The sequence below is a fragment of the Hevea brasiliensis genome, chromosome 12, assembly GCF_030052815.1.
Source record: "Hevea brasiliensis isolate MT/VB/25A 57/8 chromosome 12, ASM3005281v1, whole genome shotgun sequence".
Lineage (NCBI taxonomy): Eukaryota > Viridiplantae > Streptophyta > Magnoliopsida > Malpighiales > Euphorbiaceae > Hevea > Hevea brasiliensis.
In genome coordinates, this window is record NC_079504.1 from 82,230,749 (window position 1) to 82,257,253 (window position 26,505).

Genomic DNA, 26,505 nt, shown 5'->3' on the forward strand with positions numbered 1-26,505 from the left:
TGATTTCAATGATAAACAACATATTAAAACTCTTTTAATATGTTTTTGGATCTGTATTTGCCATTTAAGATTTTAAAATTAATCAGATTAATTTTAGAACCCTAGATTAAATCAAGAACGATTACACTAACCTCTTGATGTCTTGCAGCGTATGCGCCTTTGAGATTCGTCTTCAGGACACCAGATGTTGTCCCTCTAGCTTGTCCACACCAAGAACACCTATGGCAGCCCTTGAACAGCTTCTAAAGCCTTTTCTATTAATTAGAAATTCAAGTTCTGCCTTTTAAGAGATTAGAGATGCAAACAGGACACTAGAAACAATTTCTAGTGTTCTTAATTCAAGAGATTGATGGCTAATCTCTTTGAATTGATGAGAGATGAAGAGAAATAGCTGGAGAGGCTCAAAGTGGCGTGACATATGAGAGGAGAGGCTGCTGGTTTTGTTTTCTTCTCATAACCCCACTTAAATAGCTAGGTTAACACATTAAACCCTAGCCACATGTCACCTTTTGATTAGCTCTAGGTTTAAGTGACCCAATCACATTGTGCCAAGTGTCAAACCTATATTTAATCTTGATTTTAATCATCTTACATGATTAAAAATATATGGCAAGCTTATGTGTTATGCCATGTGTCACCATCTCATGGTGCCACGTGTCACACTGCAAAATGACCAAAATGCCCCTGTGTCTTAATTTTGAGTTCTTAACCCAAAATAATTATTTTCTTCTTCTAATTAATTTATATCAAATATAAATTAATTAATTAATCTCTATTAATTAATTTCTCATCAATTAAATTCATATTTAAACACTTTAAATATAAATTTAATTTATACTACACATCCAATAATCTAGATTTGGTTTCAAGTCATGCTAGGGACTTTGCAATTTTATTGCAAACCAAATCTATTTAATTAATCAATTAAACTCTTTAATTAATTAATTAAATCATATTTAAATAGGTGATAACTTGTGTATGTGTGTGACTTACTAGGCTCATCACTAATTGGCAATGAGACATGATATCAACTCTTAATATCATCGAACTCTTTCTTACCATAAATGATTTCTCTAAATCATTTTATGAACCTCATAGACCATGGTTAACACCTAGCATAGCATGCCATGGCCACCCAATTAGTAATAAGATTTACCTTAAATGAACCTATAATCATATGTTACCATGCACTAGAATCTCTGCATTACAAAATCCCAACTCAAGCCGAGTCATGGTTTATGTCAAACTCCATTTGCTATGAATATTATGTTCTCTTTTAATTCCAGTTCTTGATTAAAAGATTTTTCTCATCGAAACTCTTTTACGAATAAATCTATCTGTCTGCCAGAACTTGTAACATCACGAACATTTAAATGAACATAGGATTTTATCTCTATTTACTTAGAGAGCAGATTCCTTCTTGATCAACACCTACCTCCATATATAACTAGCGAGCCAACACATGCCCATATACCCATACATAGTACAAGTATGAAAGCGATCAAACTCAAACTACCTATATACAAGATAAGCTGTGCTATCTCAGGTCTAAAGATTATATGCAATTGATATGATTTATGACAAAATATTGACAAGAGTAAACTCCATGTGCTTGTCCTAAGTGTCACCGGTTGGCCTACTTATCATTTATAAGTGCCTATCATGTTTGTTATATGGCATGAGACTCACCATTCCATCTTATTTATATCTCATGTAAATAACTTGGGAACAAACATGAATACAATCTTTCGGATAAGTCATGTCCTTATTATGAAGTATCCTCGATTGTGAACCTATTTATGATACTTTGTGCTAGAAATATTGTCACTCATATTCTTAACAACTTAAGAATAATATTTCTAACAAAATATCAATGGACCTTTTCTATTACACATAAATATATTATGTAAGCGGAAAAGTGGAAATGCCTTTTATTATTAAAAATATGTACAAGATACATACTAAATGATATGCTCTAGGGCATACTACTAACAATCTCCACTAGCACTAGAGCCATTCATTACAATATCTTAGACCTATCTTCTCAAGATGTCGGTCTAACTAAGTGCGTGACATAGGCTTAGTGAATGGATCAATGGATTTTCAGTGATGCTATTTTCTGCATGGCTACATCGCCGCCCAACTATTTCTCGATAATGTGGTAGTGCCTTTCTATGTGTTTGGATTTTGGGTGAGACCTTAGTTCCTTAGCTTTGTATGATGCTCCATTATTGTCACAGTGTAGTGGAGCTGCGACTCAATGGAAGGAACTACTGTAAGTTCTATCACGAACTTCTTTATCCAAACGACTTCCTTTGCGACATCGATGCAACAATATACTCGACCTCGAGAGTGGAATCTGCGATGCGTGCTCTATTTGGAACTCTTCCAACCGATTTGCATCTCCATTATAAATGAACACATATCCAGAGGTAGACTTTCTATCATCGATATCGATTGGAAATCGAATCGGTATAACCATCCAATTGCAAGTCTCCACCTCCATAAATCAAGAATAAATCCTTAGTTCTTCTCAAGTACTTAAGGATATTCTTGACTATCGATGTTCCAAACTGGATTGGATTGATACTGCTAGTCAAACTAATAGCATATGCGATATCAGGCCTAGTACACAACATTGCATACATTAAACTTCCAATAGCCAAGCATATGGAATCACGGCCATCTTATCTCTTTCTTGGTGTCTTTGGAGACATCTCTTTAGAAAGGTGGATACCATGTCTCACTGGTAACAATCCTCTCTTGGAATCAAGCATGTTAAACCTCTTTAACACCTTTTCCAAGTATAGACTTTGGGATAAACCAATTATTCTTTTCGCTCTATCTCTATAGATGCGAATCCCAAGAATATAGGTTGCCTCCCCTAAGTCTTTCATGGAGAATGTATTTGACAACCATACCTTTATAGTCGTCAACATACGTATCATTACCCATCAACAAGATGTCATCCACATATAAGACAAGGAAAGTGATAGCACTTGTCACTAACCTTCTTATATACACATGGCTCATCCTCATTTTTGATAAAACCAAAAGATTTAATGGCTTCATCAAAACGGATGTTCCAACTCCTCGAAGCTTGTTTCAACCCATAAATGGATCGCTTTAGCTTGCATACCTTGGAACCATCTTGGGATTCAAATCCCTAGGTTGTTCCATGAAAATGTTTTCTTCAATGTATCCATTGAGAAAAGCATTTTGACATCCATCCGCCAAAACTCATAATCATAGTATGCACTATTGCTAATAAAATCCTAATTGATTTAAGCATGGCAACAAAGTAGAAAGTCTCATCATAGTCTATTCCTTGCCTTTGGCGAAACCCTTTCGCTACTAGCATTGCATTATAGGTCTCTACCTTTCCATCAGAACCAATTTTCTTCTTGAAAACCCATTTGTTCCCTATAGGTACAATACCTTCAGGTGGGTCAACAAGATCCCAAACTTGATTCTTATACATGGAATCAATCTCGGATTTCATAGCATCAATCCATTTTGAAGAGTCTATATCTGATATAGCTTCTTCATAGGTAAGTGGATCATCTCCATGATCTACTTCTTCATGAGTAGACAACTCTTGTTCTTCTTCATGAAGAAAACCATATCTCACTGGTGGGTGAGATACCCAGTTGTTCTACGAGGAACAGCTGTAGATGTTTCATCAATGGGTATAGGTTGACTAGATGGATCTATATCCATCCGATGCATTGGTTGGTCAGAATTCTCCAATTCTAACTCTATTTGCCTTCCTTTGCCTCCTTCTTGAACAAACTGTTGTTCAAGAAATGTGGCATCTCTACTTATCACAACATTTTGTGAAGTAGGCAAATAAAAATAATATCCAAAACTATCTTTTGGATATCCAACAAATCGACCCTTTACGATCGGTCTCCAATTTATCGGTGTTGACTTTTTGATATAAGTGGACAACCCAAAATCTTAACATGCTTAAGACTTGGTTTTCTTCCATGCCATATCTCATAAGGTGTGGAAGAAACTGATTTTGATGAAATCCTATTCAGAATATATAAAGCTGATTCTAATGCAAATCCCCAAAAGGAGATTGGCATATCAGTATAGCTCATCATACTACGTACCATATCCAATCAGGTACGATTTCTCCGTTCAGATACACCATTCTGTGGCGTTCTGGAGGAGTCGGTGAGAAACAATGCCATGCTCTCTCAAGTATTCATCAAATTCGATTACTCAAATATTCACCTCCACGATCGATCGAAGAGATTTAATATTTTTTCTGTTTGATTTTCTACTTCATATTTAAATTCTTTGAACTTTTCAAAGGATACATAATTGTATTTCATCAAATACAAATACCCAAACATTTATTTATCAATAGTAAAAGTAATAAAATAATGAAAGCCCCCTAGCCATTTCTTTAAGCGGACCACATACATCACTATGTATTAGTTCCAAAATATTTTCAGCTCTTAGCCCTTGTCCAACAAAGGGTGATCTAGTCATTTTGCCTTGAAGGCAAGATTCACAAGTTGGAGTAGGCTCAGAGCCCAATGAGGATAGAATCCCCATTTTCTCCAATTTTGCAATCCTATCTTCTGCAACATGACATAACCTTAAGTGCCAAATATATTTTGAACTTGAGTTGGTTTTCACCATGGCATTGTATTCTTTTAGATCACTTGCATTCATTTTGTGTTTGTCTTTATTATCCATATAATAAAGACCATAATTAATATATCACGAACCAACATATTTATTTCCAAAATAAATATTGCAAACATCATCTGTGAATTGAAATTCATAGCCATTTCTAGTCAAACTAGATATAGAAATGATGTTCTTAAAAGCATCAGGTACATATAAAATATTATCCAAACACAAAACATGTCCAAACATGTAAAAAGATTTAGATCCTATGGCTAAAGCTTCACTAGTTGAGCCATTGCCAATCTGGACTCTAATATCTTGAGAATGCAAGCTACTCTTGTTTGCTAGTTCTGCATATCATTAGAAATGTGAGAACGGCACGATATCTAAAACCCAAGTCGTAGATGAACTATAAGTATCATCATAATCTAAATAACAAGATATGGACATACCTTAGAAGGTGTATCCTTCTTGTCCTTCAGAGAATCAAGATACTCTGGGCAGTTCCTTTTCCAGTGCCCATCCTTTTGGCAGTGGAAACACTTTCCTTTGCCTTCATCAGCTTTAGTCTTCCTTTTCTGTTTAGCTATTTTCTTGGAAGGACCAGGAATCGAGGTTTCTTTTCTTATTGCCTTTCTTCTTGTTGGACTTTCCAGTGAAGAAGATGCAACCAAAGCTACCTCTTTTCCTTTATTGCACGGCATATTCTTTTGGGCAATAACCAGCATGTTGAGTAATTCAGCTAAGGTGCATTCTGTTTAGTCATATGGAAATTTGTCACAAAATTCCCAAAAGACTCGGGAAGGGATGAAGGATCAAATCGTTTGTAGTTGGAAATCCATGTTGAAGTCAAGATGTTCCAAGCTCAATCACCAATCAATCATCTTGTGGACATGATCCCCAACATTACATCCCTCGGACATCCTCATACGGAATAAGCTGTTTAGATATCTCATACCTAGCATTCTGCTTTGTGCTCACCATACAACTCTTGTAGGTGAAGGAGGATCTCACTAGCACTCTGCATGTTCTCATGTTGCTTCGTAACTCATTACTCATGGAAGCAAGCATGTAACACTTAGCTCTCATATCATGCTCCTTCCACTTGTCCAAAGTATCATGTTCCTCTTGTGTGGCCTCTGGAGGTAAGGGACCAGGAACATTTGAATATAGAACATATCCTATATGTTCAAGGTTCAGACAAGTTTCAAATTTCTTAGCCAATCGCATGATTAGGTCCTGTCAACTGTTGTGATCAAGTATGCTTGCAAGGATATTGGATGGTGGTGGTTGTTTTGTGCTCATTTTTATCGAGAAAATTAAGCTGAAAATAACCAGATTAATTAGTAAATGTATCATGTAATTAACCAAAATGATTATGGTCTTTTAATCAAATTGGTCCTCCCACTAACTTAGCGAATCCTACACTTCCAAAGTAGAAAAGCGGAAATCATAGTTGGATGGATTTCTAGTGGGTGATTGAATTCTTATAATTCTATTGATCATCCTCAGTACATCCATTATTGGAATTACAATAAACTATAAGTGAGCAACTCCTTGCCCATCACATCTCATGTGAGGTTCAATCCTTTGCTAGCCCCTAATGCTCAAAATCTCGGTACATCCAATATTGACTTATCTTGCATTAGTTAAGTTGATCCCATTGAGCGATAATTATGCAAATAATTTTAATGTCCTCAGTACATCCAATATTGGCCACCAAACCATTTACATATTTACAACATCTCATGCTTAACAATTATTCTTAAGAAAATCTCTTAAATTAATTGCATCTCATGCAACTATTTAAAATTTCTTAAAATAATTGCCCCAATGGAGGGCTTATGTTATAATTACTTTAATTATAGCATTTCCAACTTAATCATTTGTTTGGAAGATTTTATAGCCATCCTAATTACTATTAAGGTCTCACTTTGCACATTATCCATTTAGCATGCATATATCATATAATTGCATACATTCCCATACATCTCATGCATTCATGGATAAGCGATAAATATGGTATGATCATGGACTTTCTAAGGGATTCAATTCGAGCCACCAAGAATTGAATCGGGGCATTCTAGGTGCATTTCATTCATTCATTTTACAAGAGTTGCTGAAGGAGTACATAATCAACACTTGATATTGAATTCCTCCCCGGTCCCACCAATGCTCTTGACCTCCTTGAACTTCTTGCAATCCAATATTACATAGTAATCCTTGGCATACCAAGGCGAATTTACAAGAACTTAAATAAATGAAATTACAACCCAAAAATATTACAAACTTAATAATACATGCTCAAAATAAATTAAAATAAATTAATTAATTTACAATCCCAAAGAAACATAAAAGAAATAAATCCAATCACATTGGTCTTTTATAGTCCATGATCATCCATCATGCATATCACTATTTAACAATTAAATAAAACATACATACTTAAATTAAATTGAATATCTCATATTCAACTTAAAAATCCAGATTTGAATATGATTCAAATAAATTTAAAAATTCAGATTTGAATCTCATTCAAACAAATTTAAAAATTCAGATTTGAATCACATTCAAACAACTTCAAAAATTCATATTTGAATTACATTCAAACATTTTTTAAAAAATCAGATTTGAATCACATTCAAATATTTTTTAAAAAATCAGATCTGAATTTTATTGAATCAATTTTAAAAATCAGATTTAAATATGATTCAAACAACTTTAAAAATTCAGATTTGAATCACATTCAAACAACTTTTAAAATTCAGATTTGAATCACATTCAAACAATTTTTAAAATTCTGATTTGAATCATAATTTAATTGTGTGATTAAAACAACTAATTAAACACTTTAATTAGTCAAAGAATAGGCCTTAGATCATACAACAATTGCAGAATTAAAAGCCAAACCTTGAACCACCCATGGAACCATTGTTGCCGCCACCAATGGTGGCTTCTCCATGTGTGACGCCACATCTCATGATCCAACCAGCAATGAATCTCTTGATCTCATGATCAAACACACAATTAAATTATATAATCAACAATCTAAATGGCAAATATAGTGGCTCTGATACCAATTGAAGGCAGGCGTGAAAAACACAAGATTATACCATTGAATTCAAAAATTTTCACCTAGGGTCATAAGCACCATGCAAGATTTATTTTTATCTATTTGATTTCAATGATAAACAACATATTAAAACTCTTTTAATATGTTTTTGGATCTGTATTTGCCATTTAAGATTTTAAAATTAATCAGATTAATTTTAGAACCCTAGATTAAATCAAGAACGATTACACTAACCTCTTGATGTGCTGCAGCGTGTCTGCGCCTTTGAGATCGTCTTGAGGACACGGATGTTGTCCCTCTAGCTTGTCCACACCAAGAACACCTATGGCAGCCCTTGAACAGCTTCTAAAGCCTTTTCTATTAATTAGAAATTCAAGTTCTATCTTTTAAGAGATTAGAGATGCAAACAGGACACTAGAAACAATTTTTAGTGTTCTTAATTCAAGAGATTGATGGCTAATCTCTTTGAATTGATGAGAGATGAAGAGAAATAGCTGGAGAGGCTCAAAGTGGCGTGACATATGAGAGGAGAGGCTGCTGGTTTTGTTTTCTTTTCATAACCCCACTTAAATAGCTAGGTTAACACATTAAACCCTAGCCACATGTCACCTTTTGATTAGCTCTAGGTTTAAGTGACCCAATCACATTGTGCCAAGTGTCAAACCTATATTTAATCTTGATTTTAATCATCTTACATGATTAAAAATATTTGTAAGCTTATGTGTTATGCCATGTGTCACCATCTCATGGTGCCACGTGTCACCGCAAAATGACCAAAATGCCCTGTGTCTTAATTTTGAGTTCTTAACCCAAAATAATTATTTTCTTCTTCTAATTAATTTATATCAAATATAAATTAATTAATTAATCTCTATTAATTAATTTCTCATCAATTAAATTCATATTTAAACACTTTAAATATAAATTTAATTTATACTACACATCCAATAATCTAGATTTGGTTTCAAGTCATGCTAGGGACTTTGCAATTTTATTGCAAACCAAATCTATTTAATTAATTAATTAAACTCTTTAATTAATTAATTAAATCATATTTAAATAGGTGATAACTTGTGTATGTGTGTGACTTACTAGGCTCATCACTAATTGGCAATGAGACATGATATCAACTCTTAATATCATCAGAACTCTTTCTTACCATAAATGATTTCTCTAAATCATTTTATGAACCTCATAGACCATGGTTAACACCTAGCATAGCATGCCATGGCCACCCAATTAGTAATAAGATTTACCTTAAATGAACCTATAATCATATGTTACCATGCACTAGAATCTCTGCATTACAAAATCCCAACTCAAGTTGAGTCATGGTTTATGTCAAACTCCATTTGCTATGAATATTATGTTCTCTTTTAATTCCAGTTCTTGATTAAAAGATTTTCTCATCGAAACTCTTTTACGAATAAATCTATCTGTCTGCCCGGGAACTTGAAACATCAAGAACAATTAAATGAACATAGGATTTTATCTCTATTTACTTAGAGGCAGATTCCTTCTTGATCAACACCTACCTCCATATATAACTAGCAGGAGCCAACACATGCCCATATACCCATACATAGTACAAGTATGAAAGCAGTATCAAACTCAAACTACCTATATACAAGATAACTGTGCTATCTCAGGTCTAAAGATTATATGCATTGATATGATTTATGACAAAACATTGACAAGAGTAAACTCCATGTGCTTGTCATAAGTGTCACTGGTTCGGCCTACTTATCATTTATAAGTGCCTATCATGTTTGTTATATGGCATGAGACTCACCATTCCATCTTATTTATATCTCATATAAATAACTTGGGAACAAACATGAATACAATCTTTCTGGATAAGTCATGTCCTTATTATGAAGTATCCTCGATTGTGAACCTATTTATGATACTTTGTGCTAGAAATATTGTCACTCATATTCTTAACAACTTAAGAATAATATTTCTAACAAAATATCAATGGACCTTTTCTATTACACATAAATATATTATGTAAACGGAAAAGTGGAAATGCCTTTTATTATTAAAAATATGTACAAGATACATACTAAATGATATGCTCTAGGGCATACTACTAACACTTTCATACTTGTACTGTTTATGGGTATATGGGCATGTGCTGGTTCCTACTAGTTATATATGGAGGTAGGTGTTGATCAAGATGGAATATGTTCTTCTAAGTAAATAGAGATAAAATCCTATGTTGATTTAACTGTTCTTGATGTTTCAAGTTCCTGGCCAGGACAGATAGATTTATTCATAAAGAGTTTCTGATGAGAAAATCTTTTTAATTAAGAACTGGAATTAAAAGAGAACATAATATTCATAGCAAATGGAGTTTGACATAAACCATGACTCCAGCTTGAGTTGGGATTTTGTAACAGAGAGATTCCAGTGCATGGTAACATATGATTATAAGTTCATTTAAGGTAAACCTTATTACTAATTGGGTGGCCATGGCATGCTATACTAGGTGTTAACCATGGTCTATGAGGTGCATAAAATGATTTAGAGAAATCATTTATGGTAAGAAAGAGTTCTGATGATATTAAGAGTTGATATCATATCTCATTGCCAATTAGTGATGAGCCTAGTAAGTCACACACACACACAAGTTATCAACTAATCAAATATGATTTAGTTAATTAATTAAAGATTTTAATTGATTAATTAAATAGGTTTGGTTTGCAATTAGATTGCAAAGTCCCTAGCATGACTTGAAACCAAATCTAGATTATTGGATGTATAGTATAAGTTAAATTTATATTTAAAGTGTTTAAATATGAATTTAATTAATTAGAAATTAATTAATTTATGTTTGATATAAATTAATTAGAAGAAGAGAAATAATTATTTTTGTTTAAGAACTCAAAATTAAGACATAGGGGCATTTTGGTCATTTCATAGTGTGACACGTGGCACCATGAGATGGTGACACATGGCATTACACATAAGCTTGCCAAATGTTTTTTAATCATGTAAGATGATTAAAATTAAGATTAAATATAGGTTTGACACTTGGTACAATGTGATTGGGTCAATTAAACTTAGAACCAATTAAAGGGTGACATGTGGCAAGGGGTTAATGTGTTAACCTAGCTATATAAGTGTTGTTATGAGAAAAAAATAAATCACAAGCAGCAGCCACACCTTTGTGCCACCACCTTGGTGTGCAATTCTCTCCTCTTCTCTTCTTCTCTCATCAATCCAAGAGATTAGAAAAACAATCTCTTGAATTAAGAACACCAGAAATTGTTTCTAGTGTCCTGTTTACATCTTTAATCTCTTAAAAGGCATAACTTGATTTTCTAAATAATAAAAAAAGCTTTAGAAGCTGTTCAAGGGCTGCCATAGGTGCTCTTGGTGTGGACAAACTAGAGGGACAATATTTGGTGTCCTGAAGACGAATCTCAAAGGCGTAAATACACTGCAGTGCATTAAGAGGTTAGTGTGTTTGTTCTTAATTTAATCTAGGGTTCTAAAATTAATCTGATTAATTTTAAAATCTTAAATGACAAATACATATCCAAAAACATATTAAAAGAGTTTTAATATGTTGTTTATCATTGAAATCAAATAGATAAAAATAAATCTTGCATGATGCATGTGACCCTAGGTGAAAATTTTTGAATTCAATGGTATAAACTTCTGTTTCTCACGCTTCCGTTACTTCATAAATAAGATAGAATGGTGAGTCTCATGCCCTATAACAAACATGATAGGCACTTATACATGATAAGTAGGCCGAGCCAGTGACACTTATGACAAGCACATGGAGTTTACTCTTGTCAATGCATTGTCATAAATCATATCAGTGCATATAATCTTTAGACCTGAGACAGCACAGTTATTTTGTATATAGGTAGTTTGAGTTTGATACTGCTTTCATACTTGTACTGTGTATGGGTATATGGGCATGTGTTGGCTCCTACTAGTTATATATGGAGGAAGGTGTTGATCAAGATGGAATCTGTTCCTCTAAGTAAATAGAGATAAAATCCTATGTTCATTTAATTGTTCTTGATGTCTCAAGTTCCTGGCAAGGATAGATAGATTTATTTAGAAAGAGTTTTTGATGAGAAAATCTTTTTAATCAAGAACTGGAATTAAAAGAGAACATAATATTCGTAGCAAATGGAGTTTGGGATTTTGTAATAGAGAGATTCTAGTGCATGGTAAAATATGATTATAGGTTCATTTAAGGTAAACCTTATTACTAATTAGGTGGCCATGGCATGCTATGCTAGGTGTTAACCATGGTCTATGAGGTGCATAAAATGATTTAGAGAAATCGTTTATGGTAAGAAAGAGTTCTGATGATATTAAGAGTTGATATCATGTCTCATTGCCAATTAGTGATGAGCCTAGGAAGTCACACACATACACAAGTTATCACCTAATCAAATATGATTTAATTAATTAATTAAAGAGTTTAATTGATTAATTAAATAGGTTTGGTTTGCAATTAGATTGCAAAGTCCCTAGCATGACTTGAAACCAAATCTAGGTTATTAGATGTACAGTATAAGTTAAATTTATATTTAAAGTGTTTAAATATGAATTTAATTAATGAGAAATTAATTAATAAAGATTAATTAATTTATATTTGATATAAATTGATTAGAAGAAGAGAAATAATTATTTTGAGTTTAGAACTTAAAATTAAGACACAGGGGCATTTTGGTCATTTCACCGGGTGACATGTGGCACCATGAGATGGTGACACATGGCATTACACATAAGCTTGCCAAATGTTTTTAATCATGTAAGATGATTAAAATTAAGATTAAATATTGGTTTGACACTTGGCACAATGTGATTGGGTCAATTAAACCTATAACCAATCAGAGAGTGACATGTGGCAAGGATTTAATGTGTTAACCTAGCTGTATAAGTGTTATTATGAAAAGAAAACAACACAACCAGCAGCTATTCTTTTTGGTGCTGCCACCCAAGAGGTTCCCCTTCTCTTCATCTTCTTCTCTCATCTATTCCAAGAGATTAGAAAATAATCTCTTGAATTAAAAATACCGAAAATCGTTTCTAGTGTCATGTTTACATCTTTAATCTCTTAAAAGGTAAAACTTGATTTTCTAATTAATAGAAAAAGCTTTAGAAGCTGTTCAAGGGCTCCCATAGGTGTTCTTGGTGTGGACAAGCTAGAGGGACAACATCTGGTGTCCTAAAGATGCATCCGAAAGGCACAAATATACTGCAGTGCATCAAGAGGGTAGTGTATTTGTTCTTGATCTAATCTAGGGTTTTAAAATTAATCTGATCAATTTTAAAATCTTAAATGGCAAATACAGATCCAAAAACATATTAAAAGTGTTTTAATATGTTGTTTATCATTAAAATCAAATAGATAAAAATAAATCTTGTATGATGCATATGACCTTAGATGAAAATTTTTTGAATTCAATAGTATAAACTTGTGTTTTTCATACTTCCGCTCCTTCAGGTGCCACATGCCACCCTGTGAAATGACCAAAATATCCCAGTGTCTTAATTTTGAGTTCTCAACCCAAAATAATTAATTCTCTTCTTCTAATCAATTTAGATCAAATATAAATTAATTAATTAATCTCTATTAATTAATTTCTCATTAATTAAATTCATATTTAAACATTTTAAATGTAAATTTAACTTATATTATACATCCAATAACCTAGATTTTATTTCAAGCCATGCTAGGGAATTTGCAATCTAATTGCAAACCAAACCTATTTAATTAATCAATTAAACTCTTTAATTACTTAATTAATTAAATCATATTTAATTTGGTGATTACTTGTGTATGTGTGTGACTTACTAGGCTCATCACTAATTAGCAATGAGACATGATATCAACTCTTAATATCATCAAAACTTTTTCTTACCATAAATGATTTCTCTAAACCATTTTATGCAGCTCATAGTCTATGGTTAACACTTAGCATAGCATGTCATAGCCACCCAATCAGTAATAAGGTTTACCTTAAATGAACCTATAATCATATGTTACCATGCACTAACATCTCTCTGTTACAAAATCCCAATTTGAGCTGGAGTCATGGTTTCTGTCAAACTCCATTTGCTATGAATATTATGTTCTCTTTTAATTCCAGTTCTTGATTAAAAAGATTTTCTCATCAGAAACTCTTTTCCGATTAAATCTATCTGTCTTAGCTAGAAACTTGAAACATCAAGAACAATTAAATAAATATAGGATTTTATCCCTATTTACTTAGAGGAACGAATTCCATCTTGATCAATGCCTACCTCCATATATAACTAGTAGGAGCCAACACATGCCCATATACCCATACACAGTACAAGTATGAAAGTAGTATCAAACTCAAACCACCTATATACAAGATAACTGTGCTATCTCAGGTCTAAAGATTATATGCACTGATATGATTTATGACAATACATTGACAAGAGTAAACTCCATGTACTTGTCATAAATGTCACTGGTTCGGCCTACTTATCATGTATAAGTGCCTATCATGTTTATTATATGGTATGAGAATCACCATTCCATCTTATTTATATCTCATATAAATAACTTGGGAACAAACATGAATACAATCTTACTGGATAAGTCATGTCCTTATTGTGAATTACCCTCGATTGTGAACCTAGTTATGATACTTTGTGCTAGAAATACTGTCACTCATATTCTTAAAAACTTAAGAATAGAACTTCTAACAAAATATCAATGGACCTTTTCTATTACACATAAATATATTATAAAAATGGAAAAGTGAAAATGCCTTTTATTAATAAAAACATGTATAAGATACATACTAAATGATATGCTCTAGGGCATACTACTAATAATCTCCCATTAGCACTAGAGCCATTCATTACAATATCTTAGACCCATCTTCTCAAGATGTCGGTCTAGCTAAGTTTGTGACACAGGCTTAGTTAATGGATCAGCTAGATTTTCAGTTGATGCTATTTTCTACATGGCTACATCGCCTCGTCTAACTATTTTTCTGATAATGTGGTAGCGCCTTTCTATGTGTTTGGATTTCTGGTGAGACTGGGGTTCCTTAGGCTGTATGATTGCTTCATTATTGTTACAATGAAGTGAAACTATTGACTCAATGGAAGGAACTACTGCAAGTTCTATCACGAACTTCTTTATCCAAATAGCTTCCTTTGCAGCATCTGATGTAGCAATATACTCAGCCTCAGTAGTGGAATCTGTAGTCGTACTCTGTTTGAAACTCTTCTAACTGATTGCACCTCCATTACAAATGAGCACATACCCAAAGGTAGACTTTCTATCATTGATATCTGATTGGAAATTAGAATTAGTATAACCATCCAATTGCAAGTCTCCACCTCCATAAATCAAGAATAAATCCTTAGTTCTTCTCAAGTACTTAAGGATATCCTTGACAGTTATTCAGTGTTCCAAACCTGGATTGGATTGATACCTGCTAGTCAAACTAAAAGCATATGTGATATCCGACCTAGTACATAACATTGCATACATCAAACTTCTAATAGCTGAAGCATATGGAATCCTGGCCATTTTATCTCTTTCTTCAGGTGTCTTTTGAGACATCTCTTTAGAAAGGTGGATACCATGTCTCACTGGTAACAATCCTCTCTTGGAATCAAGCATGTTAAACCTCTTTAACACCTTTTCAAAGTATAGACTTTGGGATAAAGTAATTATTCTTTTTGCTCTATCTCTATAGATGCGAATCCCAAGAATATAGGTTGCCTCCCCTAAGTTTTTCATGGAGAATGTATTTGACAGCCATACCTTTACAGTTGTCAACATGCTTGTGTCATTACCCATCAACAAAATGTCATCCACATATAAGATAAGGAAAGTGACAGCACTATCACTAACCTTCTTATATACACATGGCTCATCCTCATTTTTTATAAAACTAAATGACTTAATGGCTTCATCAAAATGGATGTTCCAACTCCTCGAAGCTTGTTTCAAGCCATAAATGGATCGCTTTAGCTTGCATACCTTAGAACCATCTTGGGATTCAAAACCCCTAGGTTGTTTCATGAAAATGTTTTCTTCAATGTATCCATTGAGAAAAGCTGTTTTGACATCTATCTGCCAAATCTCGTAATCATAGTATGCAGCTATTGCTAATAGAATCCTAATTGATTTAAGCAAGGCAACAGGCGAGAAAGTCTCCTCATAATCGATTCCTTACCTTTGGCGAAACCCTTTCGCTACTAGCCTTGCCTTATAGGTCTCTACCTTTCCATCAGAACCAATTTTCTTCTTGAAAATCCATTTGTTCCCTATAGGTACAATACCTTCAGGTGGGTCAATAAGATCCCAAACTTGATTTTTATACATAGAATCAATCTCAGATTTCATAGCATCAATCCATTTTGAAGAGTCTATATCTGATATAGCTTCTTCAAAGGTAAGTGGATCATCTCTATAATCTACTTCTTCATGAGTAGACAACTCTTATTCTTCTTCATGAAGGAAACCATATCTCATTGGTGGGTGAGATACCCTTGTTGTTCTACAAGGAACAACTTTAGATGTTTCATCAATAGGTGTAGGTTGACTAGATGGATCTATATCCATATGATTTGTTGGTTGGTCAGAATTCTCTAATTCTAACTCTATTTACCTTCCTTTGCCTCCTTCTTGAACAAACTATTGTTCAAGAAATGTGGCATCTCTACTTACCACAACCTTTTGTGATGTAGGCAAATAAAAATAATATCCAAAACTATATTTTGGATATCCAACAAATCGACCCTTTTTTGATCTAGTTTCTAATTTATAAGTGTTCAGCTTTTTGATATAATCTAGACAACCCCAAATCTTAACATGCTTAAGACTTGGTTTTCTTCCATGCCATATCTCATAAGGTGTGGAAGATACTGATTTTGATGGAATCCTATTCAGAATATGCAAAGCTGATTCTAATGCAAATCCCCAAAAAGAGATTTGCATATCAGTATAACTCATCATACTACGTACCATATCCAATAGGGTACGATTTCTCCTTTCAGATACACCATTCAACTGTGGTGTTCTTAGAGGAGTCAGTTGGGAAATAATACCATGCTCTCTCAAGTATTCATCAAATTCAGTACTCAAGTATTTACCTCCACGATCTGATCGAAGAGCTTTAATACTTTTTCCTATTTGATTTTCTACTTCAGATTTAAAGTCTTTGAACTTTTCAAAGAATTCATGTTTGTATTTCATCAAATACAAATACCCAAACCTTGATTTAACATCAGTAAAGGTAATAAAATAATGAAAATAGCCTCTAGCCATTTCTTTAAATGAGCCACATACATCACTATGTATTAATTCCTAAATATTTTCAGCTCTTTTTCCTTATCCAATAAAGAGTGATCTAGTCATTTTGCCCTGAAGACAGTATTCACAAGTTGAAGTAGGCTCAGAGCCCAATGAGGATAAAATCCCCATTTTCTCCAGTTTTGCAATCCTATCTTCTACAACATGACCTAATCCTAAGTGCCAAATATATTTTGACTTGAGTTTATTTTCATCATGGCATTACATTCTTTTAGATTGCTATACTCTGGGCAGTTCCTTTCCATTGCCCATCCTGTTGGCAGTGGAAACACTTTCCTTTGCCTTTGTCAGCTTTGATCTTTCTTTTTCTGTTTGGCTATCTTCTTGGAAGATCCTGGAACTTAAGGTTTCTTTTTCTAATTGCCTTTTTTCTTGTTGGACTTTCTAGCAGAAGAAGATGCAATCAAAGCTACCTCTTTTCCTTTATTACCCGACATATTCTTTTGGGCAATAACCAGCATGTTAAGTAAACTAGCCAAGGTACATTCCTGCTTAGTCATATGGAAATTTGTCACAAAATTCCGAAATGACTCAGGAAGGGACTGAAGGATCAAATCCATCTGTAGTTAAAAATCCATGTTAAAGTTAAGATGTTCTAGCTGCTCAATCAGCCGAATCATTTTGTGGACATGATCCCCAACAATCTGTCCCTCAGACATCCTCATGTGGAACAGCTATCTAGATATCTCATACCTAGCATTCCTGCTGTGCTCACCTTACAGCTCTTGTAGGTGAAGGAGGATCTCACTCGCACTCTGGATGTTCTCATGCTACTTTTGTAACTTATTACTCATGGAAGCAAGCATGTAATACTTAACTCTCATATCATGCTCCTTCCACTTGTCCAAAGTTTCATATTCCTATTGAGTGGCCTCTGGAGGTAAGGGACCAGGAACATTTAAGTCTAGAACATATCCTATATGTTCAAGGTTCAGGACAAGTTTCAAATTTCTTAGCCAATCAGATAGATTAGGTCCTGTCAACCTATTGTGATCAAGTATGCTTGCAAGGATATTGGATAGTGGTGGTTGTTTTGTGCTCATTATTATCAGAAAATTAATTGCAAAAAATAACCAGATTAATTAGTAAATGTATCATGTAATTAACCAAAATGATTATGGTCTTTCAATCAAATTGGTCCTTCCACTAACTTAGCAAATCCTACACTTCCAAAGTAGAAAACGGAAATCCTAGTTGGATGGATTTCTAGTGGGCGATTGAATTCTTATAATCCTATTGATCATCCTCAGGCACATCCATTATTGGAATTATAATAAACTATAAGTGAGCAACTCCTTATCCATCACATCTCATGTAAAGTTCAATCCTTTACCCAGCCCCTAATACTCAAAATCTCAGGCACATCCATTATTGACTTATCTTGCATTAGTTAAGTTGATCCCATTGAGCTAGTAAACATGCAAATAATTTTAATATCCTCAGGCACATCCATTATTGGCCACCCAACCATTTACATATTTACAATATCTCATACTTAACAATTATTCTTAAGAAAATCTCTCAAATTAATTGCATCTTATGTAACTATTTAAAAGTTCTTAAAGTAATTGCCCCAATGGAGGGCCCATGTTATAATTACTTTAATTAAGGCATATCCAACTTAATCATTTGTTTGGAAGATTTTGTGGTCGTCCTAATTACTATTATAGTCCCACTTTGCACATTATCCATTTAGCATGCATATATCATATACTTGCATACATTCCCATACATCTCATGCATTAATGGATAAACAGTAAATATGGTATGATCATGGACTTTCTAAGGGATTCAATTCTGAGCCACCAAGAATTGAATCAAGGCATTCCTAGGTGCATTTCATTCATTCATATTACAAGAGTTGCTGAAGGAGTACATAATCAACACTTGATCTTAAATTCCTCCCACTGGTCCCACCAATGCTCTTGACCTCCTTGATCTTCTTGCAATTCAATTACATAGTAATCCTTAACATACCAAGGCGAATTTGCAAGAAACAAATAAATGAAATTACAACCCAAAAAAAATGTTACAACCTTTACAATACATGCCAAAAATAAATTAAAATAAATTAATTAATTTACAACCCAAAGAAACATAAAAGAAATAAATCCAATCACATTGGTCTTTTAAAGTCCATGATCATCCATCATGCATATCATTATTTAACAATTAAATAAAACATACATACTTAAATTAAATTGAATATCTCATATTTAACTTAAAAATCCAGATTTGAATATGTTTCAAACAAATTTAAAAATTCAGATTTGAATCACATTCAAACAAATTTAAAAATTCAGATTTGAATCACATTCAAACAACTTTTAAAATTCAGATTTGAATCACATTCAAACAACTTTAAAAATTTAGATTTGAATCACATTCAAACAACTTTTAAAATTCAGATTTGAATCACATTCAAACAACTTTAAAAATTCAGATCTGAATCAAAATTTAATTATGTGATTAAAACACCTAATTAAACATTTTAATTAGTCATAGGATGAACCTTAGATCATGTAACAATTACAGATTCCAAGGCCAAACCATGTGCACCCCTTTGGAGACTATTGATGTGCACCATTGATGGTGATCAAGCACATGCCGCCACCTTTGCTTTTTAAACCATCAATGAATAATCATCTCATGATCAAATCACACAATTAAATCATATATTAAACAATCTAAATGGCAAATATAGTGGCTCTGATACCAATTAAAGGAGTGGAAGCATGAAAAACACAAGTTTAGATCATTGAATTCAAAAATTTTTCACCTAGGGTATCATGCATCATGCAAGATTTATTTTTATCTATTTGATTTCAATGATAAATAGTAGATTAAAACTATTTTAATATATTTTTAGATCTACATTTGCCATTTAAGATTTTAGAATTAACAGATTAATTCTTTAGAACCCTAGATTAGATCAAGAACAAGTGCACTAACCTGTTTGATGCACTGCAGTGTTTTTGGCACCATTGGGATGCGCCTAGGACACCAGATGTTGTCCCTTTAGCTTGTCCACACCAAGATCACCAATGGCAGCCCTTGAACAGCTTCTAAAGCTTTTCCAATTAATTAGAAAACCAAGTTTTTATGTTTGAGAGATTACAGATGTAAACAGGACACTAGAAATGATTTCTAGTATTTTTAATTCAAGAGATTGTTGGAAAATATCTTTGAATTGATGAGAGATAAAGAAGAAGAGAAGATGAGGCACTCAAAGGTGGCGGTACCAAAGAGACAACAACAGCTTGTTTTTTTTTTTATCTTTCATCCTTACACTTATATAGCTAGGTCACCACTTAAAACCCTTGCCACATGTCACCTTCTGATTGACTCTAGGTTTAATTGACCCAATCACATTGTGCCAAGTGTCAAACCTATATTTAATCTTGACTTTAATCATCTTACATGATTAAAAGACATATGGCAAGCTTATGTATAGTGCCATGTGTCACCATCTCATGGTGCCACATGTCACCCTATGAAATCACCAAAATACCCCTGTGTTTTAATTTTGAGTTCTCAACCCAAAATAATTATTTCTCTTCTTCTAATCAATTTATATCAAATTTAAATTAATTAATTAATCTCTATTAATTAATTTCTCATTAATTAAATTCATATTTAAACACTTTAAATATAAATTTAACTTCTATTATACATCTAATAGCCTAGATTTGGTTTCAAGCCATGCTAAGGACTTTGCAATCTAATTGCAAACCAAACCTATTTAATTAATCAATTAAAATCTTTAATTAATTAATTAAATCATATTTAATTTGGTGATTACTTGTGTATGTGTGTGACTTACTAGGCTCATCACTAATTGGCAATGAGACATGACATCAACTCTTAATATCATCAGAACTCTTTCTTACCATAAATGATTTCTCTAAATCATTTTATGCAGCTCATAGACTATGGTTAACACCTAGCATAGCATGCCATAGCCACCCAATCAGTAATAAGATTTACCTTAAATGAACCTATAATCATATGTTACCATGCACTAGAATCTCTCTGTTACAAAATCCCAATTTGAGCTGGAGTCATGATTCATGTCAAACTCCATTTGCTATGAATATTATGTTCTCTTTTAATTCCAGTTCTTGATTAAAAAGATTTTCTCATCAGAAACTCTTTTCTGATTAAATCTATCTGTCCTGGCCAGAAACTTGAAACATTAAGAACAATTAAATGAACATAGGATTTTATCCCTATTTACTTAGAGGAACAAATTCCATCTTGATCAACGCCTACCTCCATATATAACTAGTATGAGCTAACACATGCCCATATACCCATACACAGTACATGTATGAAAGTAATACAAACTCAAACCACCTATATACAAGATAACTGTGCTATCTCAGGTCTAAAGATTATATGCACTGATATGATTTATGACAATCTATTGACAAGAGTAAACTCCATGTGCTTATCATAAATGTCACTGGTTCGGCCTACTTATCATGTATAAGTGCCTATCATGTTTGTTATATGGCATGAGACTCACCATTCCATCTTATTTATATCTCATGTAAATAACTTGGGAACAAACATGAATACAATCTTACTGGATAAGTCATATCCTTATTATGAAGTATCCTCGATTGTGAACCTATTTATGATACTTTGTGCTAGAAATACTGTCACTCATATTCTTAACAACTTAAAAATAGAAATTCTAACAAAATATCAATGGACCTTTTCTATTACACATAAATATATTATGTAAATGGAAAAGTGAAAATGCCTTTTATTAATAATAACATGTACAAGATACATACTAAATGATATGCTCTAGGGTATACTACTAATAGTTTCTACCCCAAAGAGTTCACCATCAGTTGGTAGAGGCAAAGGTAGGGGAAGTACACCTGAAAATCAGAGTACTGTGAATCAGCCAGGACAAGGTGATGCTCCAGCCAGAGTATACACTATGTGACAGAGGGATGAGGATGAGACTTTTGACATGGTTGCTAGTATTTTTTTAATTCTTAACTAAGATATGTATATAAAAAAAAAAATTGAATAGTTGGTTCGGATGTAACAAAGAAATGATATGAATATTAGCAAGATTGTTGACTAGAATGGTCAGAGAACCAATGATTAGATAAATAGTATTGGTTAAAGTGCTATGGACTATTATTTAGACTATGAAACTATGTAGAAATGTGAGAAAAACATGAGAAAAGAACACATATGACTATTTGAAGACAGATAGTAGACACAATTTCAAGAATGAAAATTCTTTCAAGGGGGGGAGAGAATTGTAACACCCCTATTTGCATAGCCTGGTATATGTTACTGTTCCAGTGACCGGTGTCGATCCGGACAATTAAGAGAATTAGAACCACGTCTAAGACACCTAGTTAAGCCCTAAACGCAAATAATTAGTAATTTCTAAATAGTTAAGTATAAATAAGAAACACAGAACACAAGAAGTTAAATGAGTCGAGAGTCATAGCGATGGGTGACCTTCCTAAGAAGTGACTGCGAGGTCAGTCTAAACTCAAATTTCGAACCATAAAATGTGACGCTATGGTCTTTAGGACTATTGCAAATATAGTGAAAAAGAGAAAATCACAAAAAAGAGTTGTTAAGCAAGTCAAATAATTAGGTCAGGGATCCAAAAAAAAATATCGAATAACTTGTAAATCGGATTGAACCAGCGAGGGGCAATTTGGTCAATTCACCCCTAGAGCTGACTCCTGACCTAACTATCCAATAAAATCAGAGAAAAAAAAATTTCAGGATCAAGAATTAAATTAAAGAACTAATGGAAAAATAAATGCAAAAGAAAAAAAAAAGAAAAAGTTTATTACATCATTGGATGACATCATCATGATGTCAAAATCCATTTTATTTTTTCTACAAATATTGACCAAGTCAAAAGCATTTTTTAAAGACATAAAATACCAAAAAAAGAAAAGAAAAAACTATTTTTAGTATTCTTCTTCCCTATTTGCCGCCCCACTCTCTTAAACCACCACAGTCACTCCATTGAAAGCTTGCATTCAAGCTTGATTTCAACCACTTAACCCCTCTTTGTCCCCAAATTCCCCATTAAAACTTGTTAAACCAACTTAAGAAGGTGATTGATCAAGAAAAAGGAGGAGGAAAAATAGACATTCAAGATTTGAAATTCAAAGAAAGAGGTTAGTCATCAATTACTTAGTTTTTCTTTAAAATTCATGCAAATATGCTTTAATAAATTTAGAAATTGTGTAAAATCAAAACAAAACAATTATTGGGGGAGTAATAGGAAATTCTTCCAGATAGGGTTAGGGTTTGATATGAATAAGTTTGATGGTTTTGAATGGTTATTTGAGGTGAATTAGGTGTGTAGATCATGAATGTACACTTTGAAATGCATTAGATTGAACTTTATGTGTAGCTAGGGTTTTGAGCATGTGAAAAATTGAAGAAAAATTTGAGAATTAGCCAAATGATGTTATGGACCTTATTTGAGTTAAGAAATGGTCAATTGTGACCATTTGTGGTGTGTATGAATTATTGGAAACAAGTTTAAATTCGGATTGGTGAGGGTTAATCTGCAGGTAGCTTGACCTAGGTCTTTTTCAGGGACCAAAACTAAAATGTACCAACCCAATTGGTGTGAGGCTAATTGGAAATGAAACTAGATACAAAATGACACATTTTTTTATTTAGGAATCATGCCAAAAAAGTGACCATAACTTAGTGAACAATTAGATCAAATCCGGAATTGGGCACACTAACCTGTACAAAAATGACCAAATAAACAGTAGTTACGTAAATGACCATAACTTAGCTTAGGAAGGTCCAAATGACCTGAATTTTATACCGATAGAAAGCTGAGACATAGCCCTACAACTTTCATGAAGAAAACAAACACAAAAATGGCCAATATCCAGAAAATGCCCAGAATTCTGAGTAACACTAAATTTGGCCAATTATGTTCAAATGGACATAACTAGGGCTACAAAACTCCAAATGGAGTGATTCAAAAAGAGAAATAAAGTTAAGACAATAAGGAACAACTTCTATGAAGAAAACTTAGCCAAATTACCACAGCAACTTGACCAATAAGCAGTGCAAGACAGGGCACCAAATCTGAAATTTGGAAATTTCACCTAAGAAACTTAAAGTTTGAGGAAACAACCAAAACCAACAAATTAGGTAACCAAAATGTGGTATGTGGGTGAAATTAGAATTCCCATACCTATTAAGCATGAGAAGTCAAATAGTGTCATGAATAGTAACTCCAAAATATAAATTTTAAAGAACGTCAAGTTAAGCATATTAAAATTAGATATAAATAGAATTGAAATTATTTTTGAATTTATGATAAATTATAATACTAAAACACTGTGAAATTATGTGTTTCAGTAAAAAAGAATATCGGGAAAGAACCCGAGGCATCGAGTCAAGGCCAAGAGGCAACTCGCATAAGATTTGTGCACAAAAATTTTTAAATTATAGTTTTTACAATAAAAATTGATTTGTTATACAATGTGAATGTGTTTTATTCATTATGAATTTCGAGAATGTTGTGTTGCCTATTTTACAATGAAATTTTGGAATGAAAATTATTTATTGATTTGTATGAAATATTTGAACAATATGATTTTGAATTTGGTTATGGCCTTGGAAATTTTATTTGAGAAATTGTGTGTTGCCGACTTTAGAAATGGAGATTTGAAGTGAAGTTTGTTTAATTGTTGTATCAATTATAATTGAACATCAAGTTTTAAATTGTTTTTGATTCACACTTGGCATGGTAGTCCCTTACTATGTTCCTCCTCCACTTGTGGGGTTGAGTTTGATATTTGATTATATTCCTCCTTCTCTGGCTTACCAGTCTGAGGTGAGATTGGATGAGTACTCATTTGCTAGCTAGCCACCTCCCTCATTGATTTCGATTAGTGGGGTGAGTTTGCCTTGTCGTGGTGTACAACACGACATGTTTAGAAATTTTGTATCATGGCCTAAGTTGTGCTATTGATTGGCAACACCGTGTTTATTAAATTGTTTGATCAAATTTGTGTTATATTAAGCTTTGAAAATTGTGATTTGTTATAAATATGATTTAAAAAATTGTGAAATGTGCTTGTGAGATTTTTGAATTATGAATTATTTATAAATATTTTATATTATGCATTTTATACTTTATTGTGCACCATTGAGTATTTTTATACTCAGCGATAGCTTTCTTTGCTGTCGCAGATAGGGAAAAGGACATAGCAGCAGAGTGAGCTATTACAGTAATAGGGGAGCACAACTTGAAGATTTTTGTACAGGTATATTATTTATGCCCATTGTGTTTTGGTTGATGTAGTTGATGTAAATATGGTATGGTCATATGTATGTATGTAAAATTGAGCAGTTTTACAGTAAATTATAATAATATTACCTTTTGGATTTTTATGCTTCTAAATTAAATGGTGATTGCAAATAATTTATTTTGATTGTAATATGTATAAATTAATTTGAAATATTTGAGATAACAATTTTTTTTTGAATTGTGGAGATTGTGATGATTTGAGTTTTGGTGGTTGCAATTGGGTTGAAATAAAATATTAGAAGCATTTTTATAGGTATTTGAAGAACTATTTTCCCCAAATATAGACGGCACTCTGCTGAAAATTTTCCAAAATTTGCATAAAAATAAAAATGGATAAAAATTTTAACTAGTCTTTAAATTTTAAGTAAAATTTTTTAATTTCTACCAAAAGTGCTCGCCACCTTGAAAAGTAAGAAAATTGTTTAAAATCCCTTATAGTTGTAGACCCTTATTTTGTGATGAGTATGTGCATTGAGGCCGTGGGAAACCCGATGATGAAAAATTATATGACTGTAAGATGTAATTGGAGGCATGGAGCTGAATTATTAATTCCGTGGCATGATCTTGAAAAAATAATAATAATAATAATAATAATAATAATAATAATAATAATAATAATAATAATAATAATAATGTATTGGAGAAATTAATTTAATTAAATTTAAATAAAATTTTATTTTATTTAAATTTAATATGGGCAGTTCTTAAATGGATATAATTAAGTTTAATTGGGCTCCATAGGCCTAAGAAAGCCTAGTTAGGAAATTTAAATGGGACCCATTTAATTATTTTCTGAAAATTAAAATAACAAAATATCTCTCTCCTCCTTGGCTCCACTCTCTTCCTCACTCCCTATTGGTGTCACCCACTTTCCCTCTCTTTCTATTGGTTGGAACACCTCACCCATATTCTAGTCTCATCCAAATTCATCAATCCTAGTCATTTAAGTTATCTGAACTTTATCACACTAGGACTCCAAACCCTACCACACCTTTTCCTCACTCCCAATTGGTGCCTTCCATTTTTTCCTGTCTTCCTATTGGTTGAAACACCTCACCCATATCTCAGTCTTATTCGAATTCTGCAATTGTAGTTGTTTAAGTC